This window comes from Pipistrellus kuhlii, unplaced genomic scaffold, assembly GCF_014108245.1.
Source record: "Pipistrellus kuhlii isolate mPipKuh1 unplaced genomic scaffold, mPipKuh1.p scaffold_m20_p_3, whole genome shotgun sequence".
Taxonomy (NCBI): domain Eukaryota; kingdom Metazoa; phylum Chordata; class Mammalia; order Chiroptera; family Vespertilionidae; genus Pipistrellus; species Pipistrellus kuhlii.
In genome coordinates, this window is record NW_023425529.1 from 48409081 (window position 1) to 48421054 (window position 11974).

The 11974-nt window shown below is 40.0% G+C and overlaps 1 pseudogene; it reads right to left on the reverse strand.

Moving 5' to 3' along the window:
• Positions 1 to 9827: 9827 nt before the first annotated feature.
• On the reverse strand, positions 9828 to 10362 carry LOC118728242 (annotated as a pseudogene).
• Between the last annotated feature and the right edge of the window lie 1612 nt (positions 10363 to 11974).

Genomic DNA, 11974 nt, shown 5'->3' on the forward strand with positions numbered 1-11974 from the left:
TTTTTTTTTTTTTACATTTTAAAATATATTTTTATTGATTTCAGAGAGAAGGGGAGAGGGAGAGAGAAATATCAATGACGAGAATCATTGATTGGCTACCTCCTGTATGCCCCCTTACTAGAATCAAGTCTGCAACCCAGACATGTGCCCCAACAGGGAATCAAACCGTGACCTCCTAGTTCATAGGTCAATGCCCACCAATGAGCTACACTACCTGGACTGTTTTATATATTTTTAAATTCACTTAATGCTTAATTAATACAGGACAGCTGAATTTTCCTATCTACTTTTGCATTAAATCTTTTATGACATCACCTATCATGCACTCTGAAAAACTCCACTGCACACTTATGAGAAAATCAGAGTGCAAAAGATATTGTCTTACTATTGTTATGAGTATTTTTGCCTTGTGCAGTTTCTGGACCATACTTTGAGAATCACGACCCTATCCTTAGGAATATATAGGGAGTTTTCAAAAACCCTCTATGGGAATCTCATTTCCCAAATTTTCTTTTTAACTTTTTTGTTCCACTTTGTTTGCTTCAACTGGTATTGTTCTCAGGCAGTTATGGTGTTATGTTAGACAATAGCCAAGAATTTTTATTTATTTACTAGAGGCCCAGTGTATGAAATTCATGCACTGGGGGGGGGGGGGGCTGTCCTCTAGCCCAGCCTGCACCCTCTCCAATCTGGGATCCCTCTCCAATCTGGGACTGCTGGCTCTCAGCCGCTCACCTGCCTGCCTTCCTGATTGCCCCTAACTGCTTCTGCCTGCCAGCCTGATCACCCCCTAACCACTCCCCTGCCAGCCTGATTGATGCCTAACTGCTCCCCTGCCAGCCCAATTGCTCCATAGAATGTGTCTTCCCCTGCAGGCCCTGTCATCCTAACTGCCAGTCCAATTGCCTGCAGCTGCCCTCCTCTGCAGGCCCTGTCACCCTAACTGTCCTCCCTTGCAGGTCTGATTACCCACAACTGCTCTTCCCTGCAGGCCATCTTGTGCAAGGGCATGATGGTCAATTTGCATATTACCTATTTATTATATGGATTTTAATAGAAGCACTAGAGGTAGGGCTTATATCACTGAACGAGTTCTCAAATCTAATAAAGACAAGTGCTGTGAATGGGGCTTTTCTAGGGAACTGCAAGACAAAACAAATAATGACAATTCTCTGAAGATGAGTCCATTTGAGAGCTTCAAATCCATTTCCATCCCTCCAGTGGCTGCTCTACTCCAGGTTTTCACAGCTACCACAGTCGCAAGGTAAGATGTCATTTTTTCAATTGAAGAATTAGCTGTAAGAAAGAGGTTTATTTATTTATTTATTTTTGTTTGCTTTAGAATTGGGAGCTGTCATTTTGGACAAGACATTTAAAACCCTACTGTCAATCTTCCATCCTAAGAGATCTCATCCCTCTGAAAGGAAATGCCTTCCAATTCCTCCTAAAAAAAAAAAGCAAAACAAAACTTGAAAATTGTTTCTTCTGCTCCGAGACAGAAAGGCCATTGTCTTCCTACATTTGGCCCCACTGACCTTGACCCGACGTCCTGGACCTGGATCCCAGATGGGGAAAGTGGGTGGGTTGATTGACATACTGGCAAGCAGTGTGAATTAGGAATCTGGGGATGGGCAGGGCTGAACCTCAAGACGCATGAGTTTATACTTCTCAACACCTCATCTCCATTCCAAATAGCAAAGACATCACAGTTAAACTTAATTAGGGGTATGTGATAAAGTGACAAGTTTCTCACTAAATGTTCTCCTTTTCCTTGCCTGCCCTGGACGGACTCGGAAGACCCCCTGAAGTCCTTGCCCAGAAGAGGTGTCTGCACAGGGAATGAGGTCTAGGATTTGCGTGTGAAATAGGGGAGTCCTTGCCAGGCCGAACCCCTTCCCCCGGATTTCTGATGAATTTTTGGAGAGTTCTTTCTAGCTCTGTGAAATATGCCATTGGTATTTTAATGAGGATTGTATTGAATCTGTAGATTACTTTGGGTAGTATGGCCATTTTATTTTATTTTATTAAAAATATATTTTATTGTTTTTTTACAGAGAGAGATAGTTAGAAACGTCAGTGAGAGAGAAACATCGACCAGCTGCCTCCTGCACACCTCCCACCGGGGATGTGCCCGCAACCAGTGTACATGCCCTGACCGGAATCGAACCCGGGACCCTTCAGTCCGCAGGCCGTCGCTTTACCACTGAGCCAAACCGGCTTCGGCTAGTATGGACATTTTAATGATGTTGATTCTACTAATCCATGAACATGATATGTTCTTCTATTTGTTTATGTCTTCCTCTATCTCTTTTTCCAATATCCTGTAGTTTACTGAGTACAGGTCTTTTACCTCCTTAGTTAAGTTTATTCCTAGGTATCTTAATTTTTTTTATTTTTTTTTTATTTTTGGTGTAATGGTAAATGGGATTGTTATTATTATTATTTTTTTTCATTTCTCTTTCTGTGAGTTCATTATTGGTGTATAAAAAGGCATAGATTTCTGGGTGTTAATTTTGTATCCTGCTACATTGCCGACTTCATTTATTAGGTCAAGTAGTTTTTTGATGGAGTCTTTGGGGTTTTGTACATATAGTATAATGTCATCTGCAAATAAGGACCATTTTACTTCTTCTTTTCCAATTTGGATGCCTTTTATTTCTTCTTCTTGTCTGATCGCTATGACTAACACTTTCAGTACTATATTGAACAGGAGTGGTGAGAGTGGGCATCCCTGTCTTGTTCCTGTTCTCAGGGGAAATGAGTTTAGTTTTTGCCTACATATGATGTAGACTGTAGGTTTGTCATATAAGGCTTTTATTATGTTGAAGTATGATCCCTCTATTCCCACTTTGCTGGGAGTTTTTATTAAGAAAGGATGTTGGATTTTGTCAAATTCTTATTCTGCATCGGTTGATATGACTATGTGATTTTTGTCTCTTAATTTGTTTATGTGATATGTCACATTTATTGATTTGCAGATATTGTACCATTCTTGCATTCTCAGAATACATCCCATTTGGTCATGGTATATGATCTTTCTCGTGTAATGCTGAGTTCGATTTGCTAGAATTTTGTTGAGGATTTTAGCCTCTATGTTTATCAAGGATATTGGCCTATAGTTCTCTTCTTTTGTGGTATCTTTATTTGGTTTTGGAATTAGGATAATGCTGGCTTCATAGAAAGAGCTTGGAAGTGTTCCTTCTTCTTGAATTTTTTGGAATAGTCTAAGGAGAATGGGTCTTAGTTATTATTTGAATGCTTGGTAGAACTCATCTGTAAAGCTGTCTGGACCAGGGCTTTTGTTTGCTAGAAGATTTTTGATCATTGCTTCAATTTCTTTGGTAGTTATTGGCATATTCAGGGTTTTTTATTCTTCTTGATTGAGTTTTGAGAGTTTGTATTTTTCTAAGAATATGTCCATTTCATCTAGCTTGTCCATTTTGTTGGAATAGAGTTGTTCAGAGTATTTTTTAATAATCCTTTGTATTTCTGTGGGATTGGTTGTTACTTCACCTCTTTCATTTCTGATTTTGTTTATTTGGGTCCTCTCTCTTTGCTTCTTGTGAGCCTGGCTAGAGGTTCATCAATCTTGTTTATCCTTTCAAAGAACCAGCTCTTGGTTTTGTTGATCTTTTGTATTGCTTTTTTGGTCTCTATGTCATTTATTTCTGCTCTGATATTTATTACTTCCTTCTGCTTATGCTAGGCTTTTCTTGTTGCTCTCTTTTCAACTGAGTTGTAGGGCTAGAAATTTATTGCCATTTTTTCTTGTTTTTTGATGTAGGCCTGTAGAGCTATGAACTTCCCTCTCAAGACTGCTCTCATTGTGTCCCATAGATTTTGGATTATTGTGTTTTCATTGTTGTTTGCTGCATGATGCTTTTTATTTCTTCTTTGATCTCTTTGGAAACCCAATCATTGTTTAATAGCATGATATATAGTTTCCAGGTATTTGATTTTTTTTCATTGTTTTTATACCCTGGAGATATATATATATATATATATATATATATATATATATATATATATATATATATATGTATATATATATATATATATATATATATAATTGATTTTTTTTAATAGAGAGGAAGAGAGAGGGATAGAGAGTTAGAAACATAAATGAGAGAGAAACATTGATTAGTTGCCTCCTGCACACCTCCCACTGGGGATGTGCCCACAACCAAGGTACATGCCCTTGACTGGAATCGACCTGGGACATTTCAATCCACAAGCCAATGCTCTATCCACTGAGCCAAACCAGTTAGGGCTACACCCTGGACTTTTGTTTTATTTTAATTTTTTCCTGTGTACAAAGAAGATTTTTATTTGATTATATTGCTTCGCTGCTTTTATACCAAATAAATCAATGTCTAAGACCACAAGTATACACCCTGGACTTTTAAATGGAGGTTTCTGAGCTTTTTGTTGCTCCCTTTAGGAACTGACTTCTTTGGGCTATTTGGGCGTTCCCTATTTACATTTCAGGAATACTAAGGAGTGCAACATCTTAAGGAGCTAAGACATAAGGGAAGAAAACAAAGGAAGTTATATTTATTGAGTTCCTACTGTTGCTCACTTTATCGAACATCAGTTCTCATCAGGAAAAGGAAAAATAAAGGCTAAATTCATTTAGCATTTGTTATGCCAAGAAGTACCATTATAAGAACTTATTCCCCATAAGAATATGGACAAATATCCCTATTTTACAGATAGGGAAATACGTAGAGAACTTAAAGTAATATGTCTGAGGTCACACAGCTAGTAAGTGGGAGTCAGACAGCCTGGCTCCAGAGTCTGTGCATTTGCCTCTTAAGCTACATACTACGTCTCCTCTACAAGGGGTTGTTGTGAGGGTTAAATGGGATAAGGGTGCCTGGCACAGTTCATAGTCTAGAACCACTCAATGTGAGAAAGCTGTTCTTCTGTAAAAGTTCTCTGGTAAAGAGGCTTTTATCCCAGTGCCACTGAGAGGCAGTATTGCCATTCTTTTAGTCCATTTGTGCTTCCTCCACAGAGGTGCAAACTCCTTTGTCTGAGCCTTCTTCCATTTTCTACCATTCTCTTTACACTTACTACTTATGTCTATTTTAAAAAAAATATATTTTATTGATTTTGTACAGAGAGGAAGGGAGAGAGATAGAGAGTTAGAAACATTGATGAGAGAGAGTCATTGATCAGCTGCCTCTTGCACACCCCCTACTGGGGATATGCCCACAACCAAGGTACATGCCTTTGACCAGAATCGAACCTAGGACCCTTCAGTCCCCAAGCCAACGCTCTATCCATTGAGCCAAACCGGTCTCGGCTACTTATGTCTATTATCATGCTCTTTGGGTAATCTATCAGCCAAGGTCTCTCGCCAAGTTCTTTGCAGATTTGGACCCCACCTTATGGACTTCCCTTCCAGTTCAACTCTTATTGCTATTCTGGATGTTTTTAGCATATAAAAGGATGCTCTCTTACATATCAAATAGATAATTTATTTGGTCATTCTTTATTTTTACTATTGATTAGAGAGAGGAAGAGGGAATGGAAGAGAGAGATAGAGATAGAGAGAGAAATGCTGATTGTTGTTCCAATTATTTATGTATTTATTAGTTGCTTCTTGTATGTGCCCTGACCTGCAACCTTGGCATATTGGGACAACACTCTAACCAACTGAGCTATACAGCCAAGGCCCATTCAGTCATCCTTTAACTAAGGCATTTATTCCATTTGTTTCTGGGGAGAAAAAATTAATGGCATGATTTCTGCTTCCAAGAAAGTTAGAGTCTAGTAGAGGCAATAGACACAAATAAAAAAAGTGTGATGAAATGATATAAATTCATTCATAACCCAACTATCTATTAGCAACAGTTTTTTTTTTTTCTTAAGACTTGGATAAAATTGGTACAGGGAACATAGTCACAAAAGTGTAAATGGCAAGGCACTTTCAGGACACTGCCAATAGTTTCATATGGACAGAGCTCAGACTTCAAGGGAAGACATAGCTGACAGGTGGGCTAAGAGGCAAGCCGTGGCCAGAACATTTAATTTCCAAGGAGTGTGGAAATAAAAATTATTCATCTTTCATTTTTACTCAGGTTTGGTTAAAATTAAAATAAAATATTGATAATATTAATATTTGAAAAAAGCCTTGGGAGTAAATAATCTTGTTGAAACAAGTAAATTGAAAATCTGCAGCACTCCTGTGCTAGTCATTTCCCTCCCCAATAAGATAGGAAAAAGAAGATTAGAGAATAAATTCTGTTGACACAAGAGCATAATTAACAGGGAGACTATCTAGGCGGGGCCCATGCCATACTTAAGTTTAATTATATTAGGTTCTGTTTCTTATTATTATAAATTACTGAAAAGCAATAAAGAGTACCATCATATTTGTTTATGTCAAAGTTTTAGTTTGGTCTCATAGGACTGCTTCTTTTAAGGACAGAGCAAATGACCACCTCAAAGTTGATAAAACATGTATTATAGTACATGCAATTGTTCTTCAATCTATATAATGAAATTGAAATATAAAATTAAAATTTTTTCACCTAAGCTATTAATGAACCCACCAGATTTTTGCTAAGTTACCTGCCAACATACATGTTGTATAAATTCTCTTGTTAGTCATAAAGTGACACACTCTTTGGGTCTAGCTTTTTCCTTGAAGACTGTTTAAAATAAAGGATGGCTGAAACCGGTTTGGTTCAGTGGATAGAGTGTCAGTCTGCGGACTGAGGGGTCCCAGGTTCGATTCTGGTCAAGGGCATGTACATTGGTTGTGGGCACATCCTCAGTAAGGGGTGTGCAGGAGGCAGCTGGTCGATGATTCTCTCTCATCAATGTTTCTAACTCTCTATCCCTCTCCCTTCCTCTCTGTGAAAAATCAATAAAATGTGTTTAAAATAAAATAAAATAAAATAAAATAAAATAAAATAAAATAAAAAGATGGCAGATTTGCTCTGGCCTGTGTGGCCCAGTTGGTTGGAGTCACGTCCCGTACAACAGAAGGTTTTGGGTCCAGTTCCCCGTCAGGACACATTCTCGGGTTGTGGGTTTGATCCCTAGTTCCCATTGGGGCTCGTGTTGAAGGCAACTCATGGATGTTTCTCTCACATCTATGTTTCTCTCTCACTCTCTTTCTTTCTCTCTCTCTCTCTTAAAACATATTTTATTGATTTTTCACAGAGAGGAAGGGAGAGGGATAGAAAGTTAGAAACATCTATGAGAGAGGAACATCGATCAGCTGCCTCCTGCACACCCCCTACTGGCGATGTGCCCACAACCAAGGTACATGTCCTTGACTGGAATTGAACCCAGAATCGAACCTTGAGTCCACAGGCCGACACTCTATCTATTGAGCCAAACTGGTTTCGGCTTCTCTCTTAAAAATCAATAAAAATCAATAAAAATGGGGGCAGGAGTCTAGAACAGAGAACTCACACTTGTCACCAACGAACTACTGACCCCAACAGGAAGAAAATTTCCTTGCCTCCTCCACAGGAAGCAATACTACATTGCTACCTCAGCAGAAGGATGCTTATGCCTTACTCAGTAACAGCTCTGCTAATTTCATAATTCAGCTGATGAAAAGTCACCATACTTTAAACTTCCAGTTACAACAGTCCCTCAGAGGTCCATAAACTGGACTTAATATGTTTCACTATTAGCCTGCACATCTCAAATAGCAATTCTTTGTTGTTCTGAAATATACCCAATTTTTAAAAAATTTTTATTTTATTGATTTTTTACAGAGAGGAAGGGAGAGATATAGAGAGCTAGAAACGTCGATGAGAGAGGAACATTGACCAGCTGCCTCTTGCACCCCCCCTACTGGGGATGTGCCCGTAACTCAGGTACATGCCCTTGCCTGGAATCGAACCTGAGACCCTTCAGTCCGCAGACCAATGCTCTACCACTGAGCCAAACCGGTTTTGGAGAAATATACCCAGTTTGCTTGAGAATTACCTAGTTGTTTGTTGAAGGTCCACAGTTGTATGGCCTGGGGTATAAATTATATCTCAGTAAAGCTATTAGTAACATCCTTAAGTCTGGCTGCAGGGTTTCTGGAAAGGTGTGCCAGCATTACGGCTGGGAACCTCAGTTTGCAGCAGCGGATCTAAGGTTGGCCGTCTGAGAAGGCTCTGCTAAAATTAGCCTGCCTTCCCCTGCCTGCAGCCAGCAGGTGTTTTGAACACTAGTATTCCAGCTTAAATCAGAGGACGGGGCTGAAGTAAACAGTAGAAGATCATAACTCATGCGTTGTGATTATGGAGGTGGTTTCCAGGTCATTGAAATAAATTAACCAGGCAGTACTATGTGGATGAGAAGGAAAGAGATTGACAACATAGTATAAGAAAGCTAAATTTTCATTTATTCTAACTGGAAGTTAATTGAGAATATCTAGAATGGACAAATCAAGAAATAGTAGTCTAAATAGACAAATCTCCTGGGCCAAAAAAAGAAACATAAACGATCGCACAGCTTTTACAGATGAATGGTCATAAAAGTAAAGCAGGCCACTTTGGGTTTGATGTTTGAAATAGGCAAGGCATCTTCAGTTATTTGATTCATGTTCAGGTTTGACCTCTATTTGGGGATTCTGCCCGGCCTGGCATATCTCTTCTGCAAGTTTATCTTCTTGTTGAATAGCAATATCCAGAGAGACTGTGGGGTCCAAGCTTCTCCCTAATGGGGGAAATGGATCTTCATCTTTTTTTTTTTTTAAAAAAATATATATCTTATTGATTTTTTACAGAGAGAAAGAGGGACAGAGAGTTAGAAACATCGATGAGAGAGAATCATCCATCAGCTGCCTCTTGCACACCCCCTACTGGGGATATGCCCACAACCAAGGTACATGCCCTTGACCGGAATCGAACCTGGAACCCTTCAGTCTGCAGGCCGATGCTCTATCCACTGAGCCAAACTGGTTTTGGCTGGATCTTCATCTTTGACTGGGTCAGGAATTTACGCTTTTAGTCAATAAACAGGCAGGCTGTTTATTGACAGCCCTGTCTGGTACTACAGTGCACCAGAGAATGCCATTTGGGCAGAACAAAGAACACAGTCGCCCTCAGATAGGAGAGAGGCAGAGACTTACAGGGGAGAATGGGGAGGTGGAGGGAGAGGGGAAAAGGAGAGACAGAAAGGAGGGGACCGGGAGTGGTGGAGGTGGGGAAGCAACAAGTGTCTTTTTCCCTTTCACCGGTTCCTCCAGTTTTACTCCTCTACACCATTAATGGTTCTCGATCCAATCACAGCATTGTGGGGGGTACGGTTCTCCGCCACCAACTAGCAGTTCTTCAGGACACCAGCTGGGTGTGCTATAATTCAACTCAATTCTGACACTGTTTACCAGGCGATAGCAACAAATTCCACAGGCCAAGGGTTCACTCCTCCAAGCCAACCCTCCCACCTACGTCAGATACCAGTTGCAAGCTCAGGTTATCACTTATGCTTCTGACTGATTGGCTACAGATCAGAGGTTCCAACCTCGCCCTACGTGGGTCCTGTTAATTTGCTAGAGTAGCTCACAGGACTCACAAGAACATTTTATTTACTAGATTACGGGTTAATTATAAAAGGATGTAATCCAGGAACAGCAGGATGGAAGAGATCCATAGGGCAAAGCATAGGGAATGGGTGTGGAGCTCCCATGCCCTCCCAGGCATGCCACACTCTCTCAGAATCTCCAAGTGTTCACCATCCTAGAAACCTCCGAACCCTGTCCTTTTGGGTTTTATGGAGGCCATTACATAGGCATGATTGATTTAAATGATTGGCCATTGGTGATTGAACTCAACTCTTTTTTTTCTTCTTGTCAAAATGATCTTTATTTAAGTTCTTTTCCGTTTTGGTCCTTTACTAGCCGGACAATCCACTGCACCACTGTTGATATCATCTATGATGTCACGAGGGTGGCGGCCATCAACATTGCACCCCACAGACTGGGCAGTCCCAGGATCTCTTTAATGGTTCCAGAGAGTTCTCTGGCTAAAGATCAGCGCCGCATCTGTCGGGCACTGCTGACAATCTCATCGAATGTGATACTTCCACTGTGCTTAATGTTTTTTTCTTCTTTCTGTCTCTGGGAGGTTCTTTGAGGGCTTTGATGATCAGGGCAGAGGCAGAAGGCACTCCTTCAATCTGGGCCTGACTGTTCTGAATGGTCAGTTTCACTGTCATCCTCAGACCCTTCCAATCACTGGTTGCTTTGGCGATGTCATCACCAACCTTTTTTGGAGACAGGCCCAGGGGGCCGATCTTGGGGGCCAGGGCAGAGGTGGCGCCCCCTTCCCCACCGGTGCACCTCAAGTGTACAACTTTGATCTCGTTGGGGTCAGACTTTGGCGGCATGGTGGACGCAGCTGGTGTCAGTGAACCTGGATTCGGGACGACCGAAGAAAGTTGCACCTGAGCCTCCTCCGAGCCAAAAGCCGAAAGCTGAACTCAACTCTTAACTCCTCTCCCCTCCCGGAAAGTCTAGGGGTGGACTGAAAGTTAAAACCAGTTTTGCCAATGTGGGACTATCCTGGGCGGTCTCCACACAGCAGCTAGGCTGAGACTTTCTTGGGGCTGATCTGCAGTTTAAGGACCTTCCTCTCAAATCCTACTTTCTTTTATCTTCTTTTTTGTTAATCCTCACCTGAGGCTATTTTCTTCCATTGATTTTTAGAAAGAGTGGAAGGGAGAGGCAGAGACAGAGAGAAAGAAACACCTATCTGTAGCCAAAACAGGTTTGCTCAGTGGGTAGAACGTCAGCCTGAGGACTGAAAGGTTCCAAGTTTGATTCCGGTCAAGAGCATGTACCTTGGTTGCGAGCACATCCCCAGTAGGGGGTGTGCAGGAGGCAGTTGATTGATGTTCCTCTCTCATTGATGTTTCTAACTCTCTATCCCTCTCTTTTCCTCTCTGTAGAAAATCAATAAAATATATTAGTACCCAAAACTTAATAATGAGAAACAGTTCCCTATTCTTCATTACTGCTACTTAGAAGCAAATGCTTTCAACTTTTAGCTATTTTTTCTTATATTTACCTTTATATTTCTACATAATATACTGTTATTTCTTTTTTTCTCTTAAATATATTTCAATTTATTTTAGAGAGGAAGGGAAAGGGAGAGAGAGATAGAAACATCAGTGATGAGAGGGAATCATTGATCAGCTGCCTCCTGCATACCCATACTGAGGATTGAACCCTCAACCCAAAATTGAACCCACGACCCTTCCGTCCATAGGCTGACTCTCTATCCACTAAGCCAAACCAGCTATGGGCATGTTATTTATTGACTTACTAATTTTAGACATTCTCAACATTTTCCTTTATAGTACCAATATTTTTTCTTGTAGTTAATTATTGCCTTTTTATTTTACTTGCATAGTTTTTATTTACTTAAATTTTTTTTAGTTCTCAAATGTCAGAACACTTAGCAGTAATATTCTCTAGATAAATAGATCATAGCATTTTCCATTCCATTTCAATGGATCCAGTACAACTAATCTTTATATTGATTATTTCAACTTTATACTAGCCTAACTAGAATTCCTATTTTTCATATTGCAAGGATCAAGCTTGATTTAGTTGTTATAGAGAAAGGTGTAGAGGGGATAAATGGTGATAAAATAAATGATGTGAAGCATAAAGGCTGTTTTACTGATTCATTAGGAGGGAAGTTTTTTGATAAATTAGCAATCGTAGTAGGAATGAGAACCGATTTAAATTGCCAACTGGAACTCAAAAGTGTGAGAATTCTCAATAAATATTTAGGAGTTTTTTCTACTGACTACACTATTGTATAAAGGTGGAAGCCACTTAGATCTGCTAGACAGGATAAACAAAACATTGATCTTCCTGTTAATGAATTACTTCAGCATAATCTCTAAGTCATCAACTTCTTATCTACACGGAAAGCTGTGTCTAAGATGCATTATTAAGTAAAAAATAGAGTACATAAATAGTATCAAACCTCTGTAAAGATAAATT